This window comes from Lactuca serriola, chromosome 6, assembly GCF_051521515.1.
Source record: "Lactuca serriola cultivar US96UC23 chromosome 6, Lser_US96UC23_V15, whole genome shotgun sequence".
NCBI classification, from domain to species: domain Eukaryota; kingdom Viridiplantae; phylum Streptophyta; class Magnoliopsida; order Asterales; family Asteraceae; genus Lactuca; species Lactuca serriola.
In genome coordinates this window covers 163,086,032-163,103,166 of record NC_136413.1, presented here as the reverse complement: position 1 = coordinate 163,103,166, position 17,135 = coordinate 163,086,032, and the positions used below count along the sequence as shown (strand labels likewise).

The 17,135-nt window shown below is 38.8% G+C and overlaps 2 pseudogenes; one reads left to right on the top strand and one right to left on the bottom strand.

Moving 5' to 3' along the window:
- Positions 1–7,002: 7,002 nt before the first annotated feature.
- On the bottom strand, positions 7,003–10,646 carry LOC145057234 (subtilisin-like protease 4 pseudogene; annotated as a pseudogene).
- Positions 10,647–11,209: 563 nt separating this feature from the next.
- On the top strand, positions 11,210–13,635 carry LOC145057236 (subtilisin-like protease pseudogene; annotated as a pseudogene).
- Positions 13,636–17,135: the final 3,500 nt, after the last annotated feature.

The window sequence follows — 17,135 nt, the reverse complement described above, 5'->3', positions numbered from 1 at the left end:
ATTGTTAACCTTTGAAGCTTTGTTTGGCAAGGCAAAGGAGTTTCTAGCCAAGAGGAGGCAAGGGGGTGGACATCCTTCGAATTTGGAGCTCAAAGCATCATTTTGGAGGTATATTTTGGCTCTATTTTCTGTTATTATGATGAACATGGGGGTTTAGGGTTTCTTGACCCCTTTGTTGGTTAGATTTGATGTCTATTTCGTCCCTATTTGTGATGAGGCTTGGAATGGGATCCATAGAGGTCTAGAGAAGCTTTATTCCTTAAGCTTTATGAGGATTCATGGGAGTTTTGATCAAGGGTTATGAGATATGGGGCTAAAACATCATATATGAGCAAATAGTTGTTGTTTGAGCACCAAGGTTTGGACTTTACATGATTATCATGCTTGGGGAGGCCATATCTATGATTGTATGGAACAGATCTGACCTCAGAAGTGAGTTTGAGTTTATGCATGGCATGAACTCGCCGAGTCTGAAGAACAGACTCGACGAGTAGCATGAAGTTTGCCAGTAACCACTCACTGAGTGGTCTTGTCGAGTTTAGGGGTCGACTCAGTGAGTCAGGGAGAGTCAGGGGGACTGAGTCAAGCCGGAACTCACCGAGTTGTTCTTGAGACTCGGCGAGTTGAGTCGTGGTGGCCCTGCGATTCATGTCAGGTGGAACTCGTCAAGTCAGAGAAGTACTCAACGTGTCAAGAGAGGATCCAAGAGAGTCAGTGGACACGTATAGACTCGCCGGGTCGCCCTAGTGCACTCGCCGAGTTCGGTCAAAGTTGACCGTTGACCTTGTTGACCTTTAGGGTTGAGTGCAGTTATATTTATGAGTGTATTACTTTGTGTGATTAGGCGGAGGCTAGATCATATTTTTTCCGAGAAAGATATTTACCGAGACATCGAGGTGATTCTTTTCACTATACTTACCTAGAGTGGTATATTGTGTAGACCGGAGGGTCTTATGTGTTATGTATGAGATTATGTGCTATGTGCTATGTGTATGTTGTATGTTGATATAGACCAGACCGAAGGGTCTAACGATACAGACCGGTCCGGAGGGCCTAACAAGCTATGACAGGACCTGAGGGTCCAACGAGCTACGGGACTGGAGGGTCCCGCTGAGACACATCGACCGGAGGGTCGTATTATAGCCTTGAGCGGCGTATGTGTTGTATGTGGTATTTTGGGGAACTCACTAAGCATATTTGCTTACAGTTGTTGTGTGATGTGTTTCAGGTACCAGTGATGAGCGCGGGAAGGCGCCGGCATGATCCGTACACACTTGTGGAGTTTATGTTTTGGATTCTGGGGGAGATGTCTTGTAATAAATATACATTTGAAACAATATGTTGATGTTATTTGTGAAAAATGATGGTTTTAAAAATGAAAATTTTGTTTTGAAAATTTACGTTGTTACAAGTTGGTATCAGAGCCTTGGTTTGAGGGATTCGGATGCATCTTCGGGCGTATCTGAACTCAAACTGAGGAATTGAGGAGAATCTTTATAATAAAATGAAATTTTTGAAAAGAGTAACAGAGTTTTGAGACAAACAGAGCAGAGCCGTGTGTACGATCAGCCAGTGCCCGAGCGACGAATTCCCCAAAAGTACCCTTACATTATGTGTTATGAGATATGTTATATTATGCATGCTAGAGTAGGCTAAGTATTCATATTAGGACTAGAGTGGCCTGATTTGTGATGCCTTAGCCTAGGAGTTTTCTGCTGCTGAGATGCTTTGAGAGCGAGTAATAGCAGTTAGGAGCTCATGAGAATAGAGTACTTGTAATCCAAGATCCAAGGAGGAGGACTTGAAGTGAATGCTGGTGCGGTGTGGTCAGTAGTATTAGGCCCGTACTACTGAAGACACCAGATCAGTGGACATTTCAAGTAAGAATCTTTTGGACGACGAAGGACGAGTAGGGTTGCGTCATCGAGTATGAGCATGTTCGATCAAATCTCTGATAATTTTCGTTGTATTTCAGAGACATCATGGTTGGGACTCGACACACACCTGAGACCAGTGGTGTGGTGTCAGCGACGAGGAGATCCGTCGGATGATTCATGAGGAGGTGGCTGCTGCCATCCGGGCTGAGATTCCTGAGATGTTTGGAGACATCAAGACCACATTGATCGAGACTTTTGATGAGCGGTACGCCGCGTTGACTGAGGCTGCTGCAGAAGCAGCTACTGCTGTTGTTGCTGCTGCCAGACCTCAGGGAGGTGACTCGTTGTTGTTCCGGGAGTTCAGCAACACGAAGCCACCAGAGTTCGACGGGACACAGGACCCGATTGCCGCTATGAGGTGGATCTCTGACATCGAGGGATGTTTCTATATGTGCTCTTGTCCAGAGCACTTGAGGGTTCGGTTCGCCTTGAACCAGCTCCAAGTGGGAGTGAAGGATTGGTGGAAGTTCATGACGGCAAACTTTACTTTGGCTGAGATTTCTGAGATGACCTGGGAGAGGTTCACCACTATGTTCCGAGAGGAGTATGTTCCCCCGGTAGAGAGGAAACGGTTGATCCAGGAGTTCTTGACCCTCAAGCAGGGTACTGATTCAGTGACTGTCATCACCAGGAAGTTCCATGAGAGGGAGATGTTTTGCCCTGAGCAGGTGTCGATGGAGCAGGCTCGTATGAGCCGTTATCTGGGTGTTCTGAGGAGAGATATACGGGAGTTCGTGGTGAACTCGACTTACTGGACATTTGCTGAGCTCCAGGAAAATGCCCGGAAGAGAGAGATCGAGCTGGAGACTCAGGCTAGGGAGGAGGCCGAGTCTCAGAGGATGGATCGACGGCCGACCCAGTCTCATCCGGCAGCCAAGCGGGCTAGACCCGCTGATTCAAGATCTGGGGGCGCGAAGGGCCGCACTTGTGGGAAGTGCGGTAAGAGTCATGAGGGGTCTTGCAGAGCTGGAGTATGTTACAAGTGTGGGAAGGAGGGGCATATCGTAAGAGAATTCCCCAAGGGATTCTCGGTTTGCTTTCTAGAAGTCAACTGGTCAACTCTTGGTGAAAGTCAAAGTCCTTAGTCAAAGTCAAACTACCTGACTGACTCTACTCGCCGAGTCAACCCCCTGACTCGTTGAGTCCAAGAATCTTCGAGTCCCATCCTGCTCAACTCACCGAGTCGTCCCTCGACTCACTGATTCACGACTTAACCAGAAAAGGTTAGGGTTCCATGACCAGACTCGCCGAGTCCAAGGCAATCTTCAACAGACTCGCCGAGTTGTTCTTCCAACTCGCCGAGTTCATGCACACATTCATACAACTTGTCGAGTACACTCATGTGACTCGCCGAGTATCTTCAGTTCTCAATCCATTCAGAGGCATTTCAAGCCATGCAGGGGCTCCAATCCATAGATCTACCATTCTACAAGTTATCCCTCACGTAAAGTTGCAAACTTTACGTGATACCAAGGAGATATAAGCCCAAAACACACTAGGGCTTGGGTTTTAAACAAATGGGCTTTACCAACAACCCAAGAACTGAAGCTTTATGACATTCTAAGCCATCATGAGTCTAGATCTGGAGCAGCAACTCTAGATCTAACTCCCAAATCCGAGATAGGTCTCAAAACAAGCTAAGGGACTCCCAAAACAACCACCAAGGATAAACCACAAGGAAATAGCTTAAGATAAGGCTCCTTACCTCAGAGATGTGCCCAAAACTGATGTAGATCACAGATCTATACAAGCCCTTGATGCTAACTTCCAATTTCTCAAGCTCCTTCCACCAATTTCCTCTTCTAAGCCCCCAATCTCCTCAACAATGAAGCCTCACACTAATTTTGGGGTTTCTGGAACTCAAAGGGAAGGTAAAGAGGTTGAAGGAGGAACATAACATTCTTTATATAAGGCACAACCCCATGATTAGGGTTTTTCTCTCTTCAGCACCAACTCGTCGAGTTAAACTACCGACTCGACGAGTTAGTCACTTAACTCGGAATACCTACTCGTCGAGTCCCCTTCTTTATTTACACTTTACCCCCTGAACTCTTGATTCTGACTTGGGATTTTACATTTCCTTTCTTGGCCTTTCTAATTTCGGGTGTTACAAGTCAACCACAATTCATACATACATCTGAAAGTAATCAACTTATTATCATTCACTTCTCATTTGCTAAAAAAAGACAAACATCAAAGTTCAGGAGAAAAAAAGAAAAGAAAAAAAACCATGGAAAGAAAAGAGCATATGAGATAAGATAAAAAATCACCTGATGAATCCATGGATGATCAAACGAACCCAGTTCAATTATAAACACAAACACCAAACAATACTAAACATCAATATCATAATCGATATTCATGAGTTCCCACATTCCATTTAAACTCCCAGCACCTGCTGAAAACATCACATGAGATACTCAAATACAAACAGGTAGCATTTCATCGTATCTTCAAAAAAATATTCCAATTGAAAACCTAAATAAAATATCGTAACAGAGATGAAACAAAACCCAATCGGTGCCTAAAATCAAAAGTTGATGACTTCAAGCAAGCACTAACCTTGACCTTCTCAATTGCAAACCCTTTTGTAAGAAACTTTCATTAAATGCCAAATATAAGTAGATGAGAAAGAAGATGAGAGGGTCGATTTCCAGTGAGAAGTAGATGCCTATGGTTAAGTTTTGGTGAGCATAAGAGGTGTGTGAGGAGGTGAGGAGAGAGAACGGAAGATATTTTGAAAGGGAGAAGAAGATCGTGATAATCAGAGAGAGAGAGAGAGAGAGAGAGAGAGAGAGAGAGAGAGAGAGAGAGAGAGAGAGAGAGAGAGATACTCTAATGGAGACGGCATGATCGACGATGCTAGAAAAGAGAAGGAAGCAAAAGATCATTCGAAACCACTCCCCTCTTTCCTCTTATGCCTAGCGTACCTTTAAAATAAAATAAGACAGAAGATGGTGAATAAAGAACACATAGATGAACACAATACACGAAGAAACATACCGGAGGTAGTGGTAGGAGCTAGGTTTTTTAAGAGATTGATGGCAGATTTTAAAGGAGATCAGTGGAAATTTCAATCTGTTGAGCTCTTTGAGCGGGTTTTCATCTCCTCCGGCCGACAATTAGGGTATGATTGACTGATTCAAAATCTTATCTTGACCTATCTATACGCATGTGATATAAAATGGAGCCGATTCAACTAAAGTAACAAACTACCGATACATAAGGAAAGATATAAAGTGGAGGAGGCAAGACTATAATTTGACTTTTGACCGGATTAAATTTGACTTTTGACCAGATTAGATTTCAAACGATTAGAGAGACTTTTTCTGTATGCATAAATTAATTGTATATATTGCATAAGGTCTTGTACCTCTTAAAATTCAACAAAATCTTGTAAATGCTTTTTAAGGTGTATATATATATATATATATATATATATATATATATATATATATATATATATATATATATATATATATATATATTACAATCCGAATTTATATTATTTTATCATTTTTTATGATCATCCTCTACTATTTGTTACTTTTATTATTGTATTTAATATTATTACTTTTTATTTATAACAAACTAGCGTTTATACTTTCATATGTAAGACTTCATTTATGATGTGTCCATGATTTCTTTATATCAGATTTTATCTATGAAACAAAAAAGATTGTCTATATTTTATAACTTTAGTAGTTTTATATGTGATTAAGGTTTTGTTAGTATTTATTTTTATTAATACTTATCATGAGCAATGAGTCATACATTTATTTGAAATAGCAAAAAAAAAAAAAAACAAATAAAAAAAAACTGTTTAGATATCAGTTTTTATTAAGAATTTTTTTTTCCTCAAAAAATTATAAAACCTAATCATGTAATTGAAGAATAGTTTATAACTAATACCGTAATAACTACGATATTTATGGTAACATAAAATTTTAAATTATACAAATTTATGTCAATATCTCACAATACTTAATGTTTTTCATAAATGAATCAAATTATAAAAAAATAAAAAATTTAAGAAGCCCTGTCTTAATCTTCTAACATTCATTAAAAAAAACCCCAAAAAGTTGAAGGTATACCCTGTGCTAAGGGCAATTCTAACCATACACAATTTTTGTATTTTAAAGGGCTAGAATACTCCAATGGACCTTCAAATTTAGCGACATTTTAACACTACATATAAAAGCCAAATGTAAAAGTCTTTAAAACCCACCATTTTAGAGGTTGATTATAATTCAAACACTATTTTAATGCTAAATAATTATCCTTTTAGTGTTTGTGGTTGTATTTATTTATTTTTTCTTAATTTTTCCCTCCAAAATCAAACCTATGAAATGCTAAGCTCATACGAATTTAAAAAAATCAAAGGGTAAATGACACTGTAGCCCTACAATGTTTTAGGTTTTGATCGAATCAGTCCCTTAACTTAATTTATTGTTTTTTAAGGGAATAAAATGTATGTTGACCTGTTTATTTGGTCCCCTTAACTTGGAATAACCGGTTCTATCTTCCAAACAATCAATCGAAGATGACGTGGCTTGTAAGTCAAAATTAAAGAACTGTAGAATGGAACATATAAACATACATACACCATTACTGTTCACACCGACTTATCAACTATCAAGCTTTGATCATCACGTCATGAGTTTAACCCCCCCCCCCCCCCCCCCCTCTCCACTGGAAATTGTTACAACCGTTTAGCTGCTTTTGTTCTCAGACATGCTGATCTCCCCTGTTTTTTGAGCTTTTATCATTTGCTTCTGTTCGTAATAAAAGACCGAGAAATTACAACACAAATTGTCTTAATCTTCCTTCAAGCAAATAATAGCGCTACTATTTCGAAGATTTTCTATAAAACACACTTACAAACTTACCTTGATTTCAAGTTCAAAAGTAAATACAAAAAGAAACATTACAGACACACACACATGCACAAATAATACGAGAATTATGAAGTCGATAGTGCTTCAATACACAAGAAAAACATTACAGACACACCCTACTGGCACCCAATTCACCTCCGACAACCACTATCAGTACAAACTCAAAATCAAACTAACACAAACCTCATATATGCAATTCAAACCTCAAATCACAATTACAAATTAGAATATACTTAGCACAAACCTCATATGATCATATATTTGCTTAAAATATGATGAGAAAACTAATCACAAACTAAATGCTTCATCATGGAGTTTGCAATATTGATGCTGGTCTAAAGGTCGGCGATGGTCAAAAGGCCGAGGAGTGTGGTGGATCCCTATGGACCCTAACACTACCTCATTAAAGATATCTCCTCCTATTGGAGAATTGTGATGCATGGATTGAGAAACAACTTAGAGACCTAAACATCATCGATGATGGTGAACAATCAAGGGAGGCATCGAAGGCAATCTGCAACCACCGCCGCTAGTCCGACATGAAATGTGGAGGTTTCAAATGTCGCTCCATGTCGTTCGATTCTTTTTTATGTTTATGGAGGTTGGAGATATAGGAAGTGGAACACAGATTTGGATTTGTTGAAGAAACAATTTTGATAGGCGGAGTTGTCGAGGGTGGAGGGAATTTTTCAGGGGAGATAGTGTTCTTTTTGAGATAAGGATGATGGACCCAATCAAAGACAATAACAGAAGATAATAAATGGAGTAATAAGGTGAAAATAAGCTGGAAAACATATTTGATAATTCATTTAACGAGGTGGCAAGAGGTAACCGGTTTACCCCTTCATATTTACAAAATGGTCAAAAAGACCCGACAAAATGGACTTTATTCCCTTAAAAAGCAAGAAATTAAGTTAAGGGACTGATTCGACCAAAACCCAAAACATTATAGGGCTACAATATCATTTACCCAAAATCAAAAAGCTTATGTGAGAATATGTTAAACATACTAGTACTTCCTATACAAATAGAAAAATTATAATGAGAAGCTCCAAGAATGATGTGTATAACAGACCTATTCATTTTAGAATAGGTAGACTTGGAATTATATATAATTTTACCTATTCCGTCGTTACTGGGCTGATACAAAAACACATTAGAAAAAGTACCTAGAAAATAGGAAATTCAGCTAACAGCACGTGGAGAGATGTTAGGCTAATCCTAGATCTTATCCGATTATGACTCATCTTCAAGACTTCAGCACAGATTATTCTCAATTGATCAGTTCTGACTAGGTCTTCAACACGCGGAAGTACCCAGATAAGTACCGCATATGCTGGTTTTACATGATGAAGGTCACAGAGACTACACTTCGAACCATGTATTTAGTGGAGACCCACGTTATATAGCCATGAGAATGATCACCTGCTTCCTCATTTGTGCGGATGAAGATCACCGAGTATGTGGCTTTCTCGTTCATCTGCGTAAAATTGATCTTGTTGGGCCTAACACTCACAGATACTCCTTTTGGTGCAGTAATCGTGACAACATATGATGTACATGGTTCTCCGACGTTGGTTACTGTCCTTGTAAATGTCTGAGGTGGTCCCAGTTTAACAGCAAACGAAGGGTAATTCAACTGGCCTTCTGGTATGCTAGATTTCATTGAACATTTAATCGGCCCATGTGCAATGATCCCAACTTGTTCATCACTGTACCCAAGCCCACATAAGTAGGGTATGTAATCATCAGGCTGGATATCATAGATCAATCCAGGATCATTGGCTTTTGATGGGTTAACATGACCCGAACCCGTAGCAAATAGGTCAGCTGGTTGGAGTGTTTCATCTACTATTGGTGTACCTTTGAGATTAACAAGGTCTGCAGAAGTCATTATAGCCGACTTTATAGCTGCTGGTGTCCAATTAGGATGAGTAGCTTTCAGCAGTGCTGCAACACCGCTGAGATGCGGGCATGACATTGACGTTCCAGACAGCAGATCAAATGAGGGCTTTCTGCTGCTAACGCTTCCCCATGCTGCTAGAATGCTAACTCCTGGTCCAATAATGTCCGGTTTCAGAATTCCTGGGCTCACTGTATTCGGGCCTCTAGAAGAGAATGCAGCGACAAATGGAGCTAAAGGATCTCCGATTACTGTTCCTTTGAACAATAAAGATGCCATTGGTGTAAGTGTGGAGTTAATGTAAGCTTTGATCTTTTCTCCAGCTGCATAACTCACATGTGTTGCAGGGAGGACATGTTCATCGGCATTTAGGCTGAACCCTTCTTCTTCTTGATTCATCAATATCATAGCTGCACCACCTGCCTTCTTCACCACTTCTCCTTTGTCTATTCTAGATGTCACTCCTCTCTCACACAACACCACTTTTCCCTTTACATCCATACCTTCAAGTGATCCGTTGACACATAACTTTGAATCTTGTTTCTCATTAGCACCAGCGTACACGAGTGGTGAAAGTGTAGAAGAAGGGGAGCCTTTCGGCTGAAATAAAGATTCACCATCAAATTCTTTATCGTTTCCCAGTTTTGCGGTGGCTTTGATTTTCCGGTCGGTGGTGCTAGCACCAACTGTTAGAACCCACGGCGCTAGATTTGTTGCAGTGCCATTAATCGGACCGAAGTTCCCTGCTGCACAACTCACAAAGATTCCTTTCTCAACTGCAGCAAATGAAGCTATCGCGATGTTGTCGTGAAAAAAGGGCAACTTTTCATCCAACCCAAGAGACATTGATATCACGTCAACTCCATCAGCCACTGCTGCATCAATCCCCGCTAGTATGTCACTGTCAGGGCAATCTCCATTGGAGCATACTTTGTAAATTGCCAGATGAGCATAGGGTGCCATTCCGACGGCTGTTCCACCTGCAGCACCACCGAATGCTTCTGCATTCTTAACAAATCGTCCAGCAGCTGTGCTTGCAGTATGTGTCCCATGTCCAAATTCATCTATTGGTGTCCTGCTTATATTTGAAGCCATTGCACCAATTGTAAAGGATCTTGCACCTATGAGTTTGTTGTTGCAGGTTGAGGCATTGAACTCGCACCTTCCTTTCCATTTAGAAGGTGGAGGTGGTATTCCATGGTCGCTAAATGAAGCATGATCCGGTAGAATCCCAGTGTCTAACATTCCAATGATGCTACCCTTCCCAAACTCAGATTCTTTCCAAATTCCTGATTTCTGATGCAAACCCAAGAATTTTGGGGTATGAGTCGTCTGAAGCTTCAAGATTCTTTCTTCACGAGCTGATACAAACCCATCTATTTTACTCATGGCTTCAATATCGGCATCAGTGAGTCTTGCTGCAAAACCACTGACAACATTTTGGTATGAGTAAAGTAATGGTTCCTCTTTCTCCGAGGATGCAAGACGAGTATTAAAGGGAAGAAATGATCGATGGTATGCCTTCAGATCTTCGCTGCTTATTGTAGATAGTGAAGCTACTTGTCTCTTTACATGGACTATGTAATTTTTCAAGCCAGTACTACTGACACGTGTATTTTCAGATTCAGTACCTCCTGCAGCAATGGTAACAGAGAATGTAAGGAATAGTTGGATGAAAATTAGGCGTGCGTTGATAGTCATCCGTGACAGGCGTTTACAGATCATGGAGAAGACAAGAGGGAGGTTTAGAATAATTTGCTATATATGGTTTTTTAAGAACTTTGTCTATAATTTGTACAAGGGTTTAAGTAGTTTTAGCAAATACAAATTACTTGGACATTTTAAGTTTTGGGTTGCGTTTTTGTATTTGGATCCAAAGACTTATAATAAGAAAAAGTAATTAGCTTTTGGTAGATGTAGATCTCATGGTATATTATTTAAATATATAAAACAACACATGTTCATTTTTATATATAAAGATAAGGTCAACATGGAAATGATAGTCAAATTGCTTACACAGAGAGCCAACCGACCAAAATAACCTCAATTCTATTTCCCACGACTAAAAGATTAACATCAAAGTTAAATAAGTTATCTATATCAATGCAATATGATTTGTGAAATGGGCTGATGGGCCACGAAATTATAATTGGGCTTCAAAGTAGACCTCCTTCCATGGTTCCCTATATTTAAGGCAAAATAATCCAAGTACTTAACTTTTGCCCAAATCAAGAAAACAGTCGATTAAAAACAGTGCTTGTATTCTTGCTAAGATATGAAAGTAACTTATCCCCTCCTTGTTAGAACAGTTCAAACAATGCTACTATTAAAGTAATCACTATCGTTGGTTACTTTGTAAGACTTCCCCAAAATCCAACAAGAAAGATCAAATATCATCCATTCACCCAATTAAGCCAGCCCTATCCCAAAATCCAAAAAAAAAAAAAAAAAAAAAAAGCCAAAATCCAAATATCATCAATGAAGTAAGCTGTCTCCAACAACATCCCCCATGTGCTATATATATTGAATTCATAAACATCAGATGAGAAATATGCTCAAATTTTTCAATAGTCATGGAGAGAAAGAGATATAACGTTTTACCAGAACTTTATATTCTATTGATTCTAACTTTCACAAGCATCTTTGACACCTCTTCTGCAAATGCCAACCAAGCAGAAACATATATTGTCAACTTAGAATCTCCTAATGGCATAGTGTTTGCTAAACCAGAAGACCAACAAAGTTGGTACCATTCTTTTTTATCATCAAGCGGTATCGGATCGAATAAAAAACCGAGCATCCTCCATGCATATCACAATGTGTTCATGGGGTTTGCAGCCAAGCTGTCTGCAGATCAAGTAAAAGCAATGGAAAGTATAGATGGGTTTGTATCTGCAAGACCTGAAAGAATGTACAAGCTCCATACAACTCATACTCCCAGATTCTTGGGGTTACACCAAAATTTTGGATTCTGGAGAGGATCAAACTACGGAAAGGGAATCATAATCGGGGTTCTAGACACTGGAATCACACCGGGTCATCCTTCTTTTCATGACAAAGGAGTCCCTCCTCCTCCTCGAAAATGGAAAGGTAAATGTGAAGTTGCAGGGTGTAACAACAAGTTGATTGGTGCAAGGGATTTTACTAATAGTTCACCGCTTGATAAAGAGGGACATGGGACCCACACTTCTAGTACTGCTGCTGGAAACTTTGTGGACGGTGCTAATGTATTTGGAATGGCTAAAGGCACTGCAGTGGGAATGGCACCCCTTGCTCACGTGGCCATGTATAGAGTGTGTGATGATTTTGCTTGCTCTGAAAGTAACATCTTAGCAGCCATGGATGCAGCCATTGAAGAAGGAGTAGATGTGCTTTCACTCTCACTTGGTGGAGCTTCTCTTCCATTTTATGAAGATGGTATTGCAGTAGGTGCATTCAGTGCTATTCAAAAAGGAATCTTTGTAAGTTGTTCAGCTGGAAACTCCGGGCCTTTCAATTCAACTTTGTCAAACGAAGCTCCATGGATTCTCACAGTTGGTGCTAGTACCATTGATAGAAACATTAGAGCAACCGTTCATCTTGGAAACAAGGCTTTGTTTAATGGAGAATCTTTATTTCAACCACAAGATTTCCCTCAAAACCTTTTGCCTCTGGTTTACCCAGGTTTGACCGGTGGTCAACAGGCAGCATGGTGTGCGAAAGGATCATTAACCAACATTGATGTCAAAGGAAAAGTAGTGATATGTGATAGAGGTGGTGGCATAGCAAGAATTGAGAAAGGACAAACAGTAAAAGAGGCAGGAGGAGCTGCCATGATTCTACTTAATCAAGTCACAGATGGGGTTTCCACAGTAGCAGATGCTCATGTTCTTCCTGCATCACATGTTGGTTATGAATCCGGTGTCTCAATCAAGACATATTTGATTTCAACCCCATCTCCTGTTGCTACAATTACATTTCATGGAACTGTAATTGGGAATAAAACAGCTCCCGAGGTGGCATCTTTCTCATCCAGAGGGCCAAGCATGGCAAGCCCGGGTATCATTAAGCCCGACATTATCGCCCCTGGAGTAAGCGTTCTTGCAGCCTGGCCAGTGTCTGTTGAAAACAGCACACACACAAAATCAACATTTAACATGATTTCAGGCACATCAATGGCATGCCCTCATCTTGCTGGGATATCAGCATTGTTGAAGAGTGAACATCCTGATTGGTCTCCTGCAGCTATTAAGTCAGCAATCATGACATCAGCAGGTCAGGTAAACCTAAATGGTGACCCAGTCGAGGATGAGAGAGAGCTTCCTGCTGACATCTATGCCATAGGTTCTGGACATGTCAACCCGTCAAAAGCTAATGATCCAGGGTTGATTTTTGATATAAAACCGGATGATTACATACCTTATTTGTGTGGTTTAGGATATACAAGCAAACAAGTTGGGATCATCGTGAAGAAAACAGTTACGTGCTCAGAAGGAATAGAAGAAGCAGAACTTAACTATCCATCCTTCGCTGTTACTCTTGGAGTTGGTGATGGAAAAGCCTTTGAAAGGACAGTAACTAATGTTGGTGAAGCTAATTCAAATTACACCATAACAAGTTTTTCTATTCCAGATGGTCTATTTTTAGGTATTAGCACTACAGAGCTCAAATTCACTGAATTGAACCAAAGTTTGACATATCAAACGTTCTTCCTACGGAATAGAGATTTTGAGGTCACAACTCCATATGCGGAAGGATATATAACTTGGGGTTTTGGTAAATACTCGGTCAGGACTCCATTTTCTATCAAGTTTGTCTGAGGGGCACAACCAATTAGTGTTGTAAAGAGTCACATACGTTTTTCATGTTTTTGTTGTAATTCCGTTCTCTATCTGGTTTTTTCCTTTGATGAAGAACATGGATGTTCGTCATTAATAATACTTATGCTTTTTGTTTGTCATTAATAATACCATTCCAATGCAAGTTTGAAGGGGCGCTGATTGATTACACAAGGGATCCGAGTTCGATCCTTGCAGCCCCCAAAAGTACTAAAAGAGTGGGTATTTTTGAGATTTTAATCAAAATGGTGTTTTTGAAAAATATATTTATAAATAAGTATAATTTTAAAAATATTTATCAAATAATTTTAACTTTCATTTTTTTTAACTAATTTTTTTACTTTCTTATAGTATGTTTATTTTTTACTTTTTGTAACTTTAAGCTAATAATATTTATCAACCGATTGACTGAAATTGATACTAATGATATATACTATATTTTGACTTTGGCCGACTCTAGCCTTTCAATAGGTGATTGAAAACAAAAACAATTTCATTTTCATTTTGTGGGATGTTTCAAAATAATTAAACAATTTAAATTTCATTTTGTTTGTTAGTGTTTGTAACTTCTAAACATTGAAGTTCAATTGCTTTAATGAAATGTATTTGTGCCTTTGTGGGCTATCAAAAAATATGTTTGTAATTGTTGAATAAAAAATGTAGGCCACTGTTAGTGTCTTAGGTTTCAAATGCATTAAAGAAATTGCAAATGTGTTGGTTTTAAAATAAAATTGTCAAACTTTGATAGTAGTAATGAACTATTGAGCTCTTAATTATGATATAATTCACAGGTTTGTGAAAAGAAAATCTCCCAAGCAATGGGGTGTCAAGTCAAACAACAATCAAAAAATTGAATTTCACGTTTTACAAAAATTGACCCATAACATCAAAATCGGATCAAATTGTTTGTTGATTTTTGCAAATATTTATTGTTGGTTGAGATTTAAAAAATTGTTTGTTATAATCGGGTTTCTAAAGGAAATTGATAATTATTAACAAAAAGTTACAAAAAAGTTAAAAAAATATATTTAAAGAATATGTAAAAATAGTTAAAAACCTGAAAGTTTTTGAAAAATATAAAAATTTGAAACTATACATATTTTGTGAAAGTTTTTGAAACTATATGCTAAATATCAAATACACTCTTTTGGTAAAAAAAAAAACTAAACAATCCGTCAAATTGGGTTGATTATAGAAAAACAAAAAACTTTCCAAAATTACCCTTGCATATTCAACTTCATAGAAAAGAAAAACCGTCTTGTTCACTTCGTTTTTTTCACCTCCATCATCATCATCTACCTCCTCACTGCGTTTTTTAACTTTGACTTTCATCATCGACCTGTCCATTCTATGTTTTTTCATTTCGACATACATGATCATCATCGGCCTCTCAAAAAAATATGGTTGCGTTTAGTTACGGAAAAACAAATTTCATTTTTTGTTTTTTGTTTTCCCTTTTCAGTTTTTAGTTTTCAGTTTTCGTTTTCCGTTTTCGGTTTTCATTAGAAAATTTAGAAAACACGTTTAGTTAATACTTATTCATTTTTCATTTTCAGTTTTAAAAAATTAGAAAATATGTTTAGATGTGTATTTTTCTATCGGTTTTTATTTTTAGAAAACGTTAGCGGTGGTAGGGTAGGTGTAGGGATGATGGCGGTGGTGGGGGCAGCGGCAAGGGGCAGTGGTGGTGTTGATGATGGCGACAGTGGTAATGGTGGTGGCAGCAGGGTAATGACAAGCAGTGGTGGTGGCGGCGATAATTGTGACAGTGGTAGTGATGGCGGCGGTGGTGGTGCTAGTGATAGGGTAGTAGTGGTGATGATGGTGATGATAGATCGTTGATTGTGGTAGTGGTGTTGGGTGGGTGGGTGGGTGTGTGTGTGTGTGGGGGGGGGGGGTGAGAGTTTGTGTGTGTGTGTGTGTGTTTGTGGGTATGGGTGTGGGTGTGTTTGTGGGGGTGGGTGTGTGTGTGTGTGTTTGTGGGGGTTGGTGTTTGTGTATGTATGTTTGTGGGTGTGTGTGTGTGTTTGTGGGTGCTGGTGTGTGTGTGTGTATGTTTAAGGGGGTGTGGGTGGGCGTGTGTGTTTGTGGGTGTGTGTGTGTGTGTGTGGGTGTGTGTGTGTTTGTGGGGGTTGGGGTGGGTTTGGGAGTGAGTGTAAGTAGGTAGGAGTGTGGTGGGTTGGGGGTAGTAAGATTAGGATAGGTAGAGATTGATGGGGTGAGAGTGAGTGTTTATATTTTAGAAAACTTTTAGAATTAGAAAAATATGGAAAACAATGATTATCGGTTTTCCAAAAAATTCCAACTTCTTTGTAATTTAAAAAAAAAAACAGAAAATTTTTATTTTCCGTGAAAAATTTAGAAAAATAGACGAACTAAACGCATTTTCAAAATTCTCATTTTTCTTTTAAATTTTTTTCCGGAAAACGGCCCATTTTTTCGCAACTAAACGCACCCTATGTGTTTTACTTTTTCCTTCCTGCTGCTTTACTATCTCTTCCCTTCGGTCTTTCACCTTGGAGAGAATGGAATAATTTGTTAGAGAGTTGGGGCAATGTAGTATTTATCACTTTATTTGTGAAATAATTTTTGTTTGCTTAGTGTTGTTAGACTTGATTTTCCATCATTCACTTTTTTAGATTTTTGTTTCATCATAGAAAACACATCATAGAGGGTATGGAAGGGATGTTTCCCTCACTTTTTGTGGGCCACACCACCTTTTCCCTCACCTAAAACTCAATGAATGAGTGGGAAGCTCTCCTTACTATTTTTTTATATATTTTTTAAATAAAATTAATTGATATTTATGATTTAAAATTTTTAAATTAAAAACAACCAATAATTTAATTAAAAAAAGTATTTAATGAATTAAAATAAAAATTATATTAAACCTAGTATTTAAATTAGTAGAAAATTAAAAATATAAGGTCTATTTTGTAATTCTCAAAAACTATTTTTATGAAGAGAATTCAAAACTGAATGTATTCTGACATAAGACCAAAACATAGGAGCCAAATATGTAATTTCCAAAAACATTCATCTTCTTTCTGGTTAAAATCTGCAACTCAAAAAAAAAAAAAAAAAACCCTCACCTCACCTCCTCCCCGCGCCTCCTTCCTCCGAGCGGGAACGAGTCCCGCACACTGTTCCTGCATCACTCCATCCGGCCTTATGTTCGTGGGAGAAGATTGTAGGATGGTTGTTGCCTACATCTTCTAGACTCGAGATGGGAGGGTCTTAGCGTGTTTAACCCAACAACGTAAACTAATTGGGGCTAAATATCCTTAAGGATCCTCCTCGTTTTATTGTTTAATCAATTTTGTTGTTTATATTTTACATACATCGGTTCTAAAAATATGCATATCCTATTTATTTGACTATAATTAGTTAAGTCAATACCATGAATGACGATCCCATTATCCACTTTTAAAAAAGATAAGCAAATGATTCATGATAGGGGTGAGCATGGTGCGGTTCGGTGCGGTTTTTGGCCAAAACCGAACCGAAAACCGCAACTTCGGTTTTTTGAAATTTATAAACCGCACCGTTCGGTTTTATGCGGTTCGGTTTTTGCGGTTTT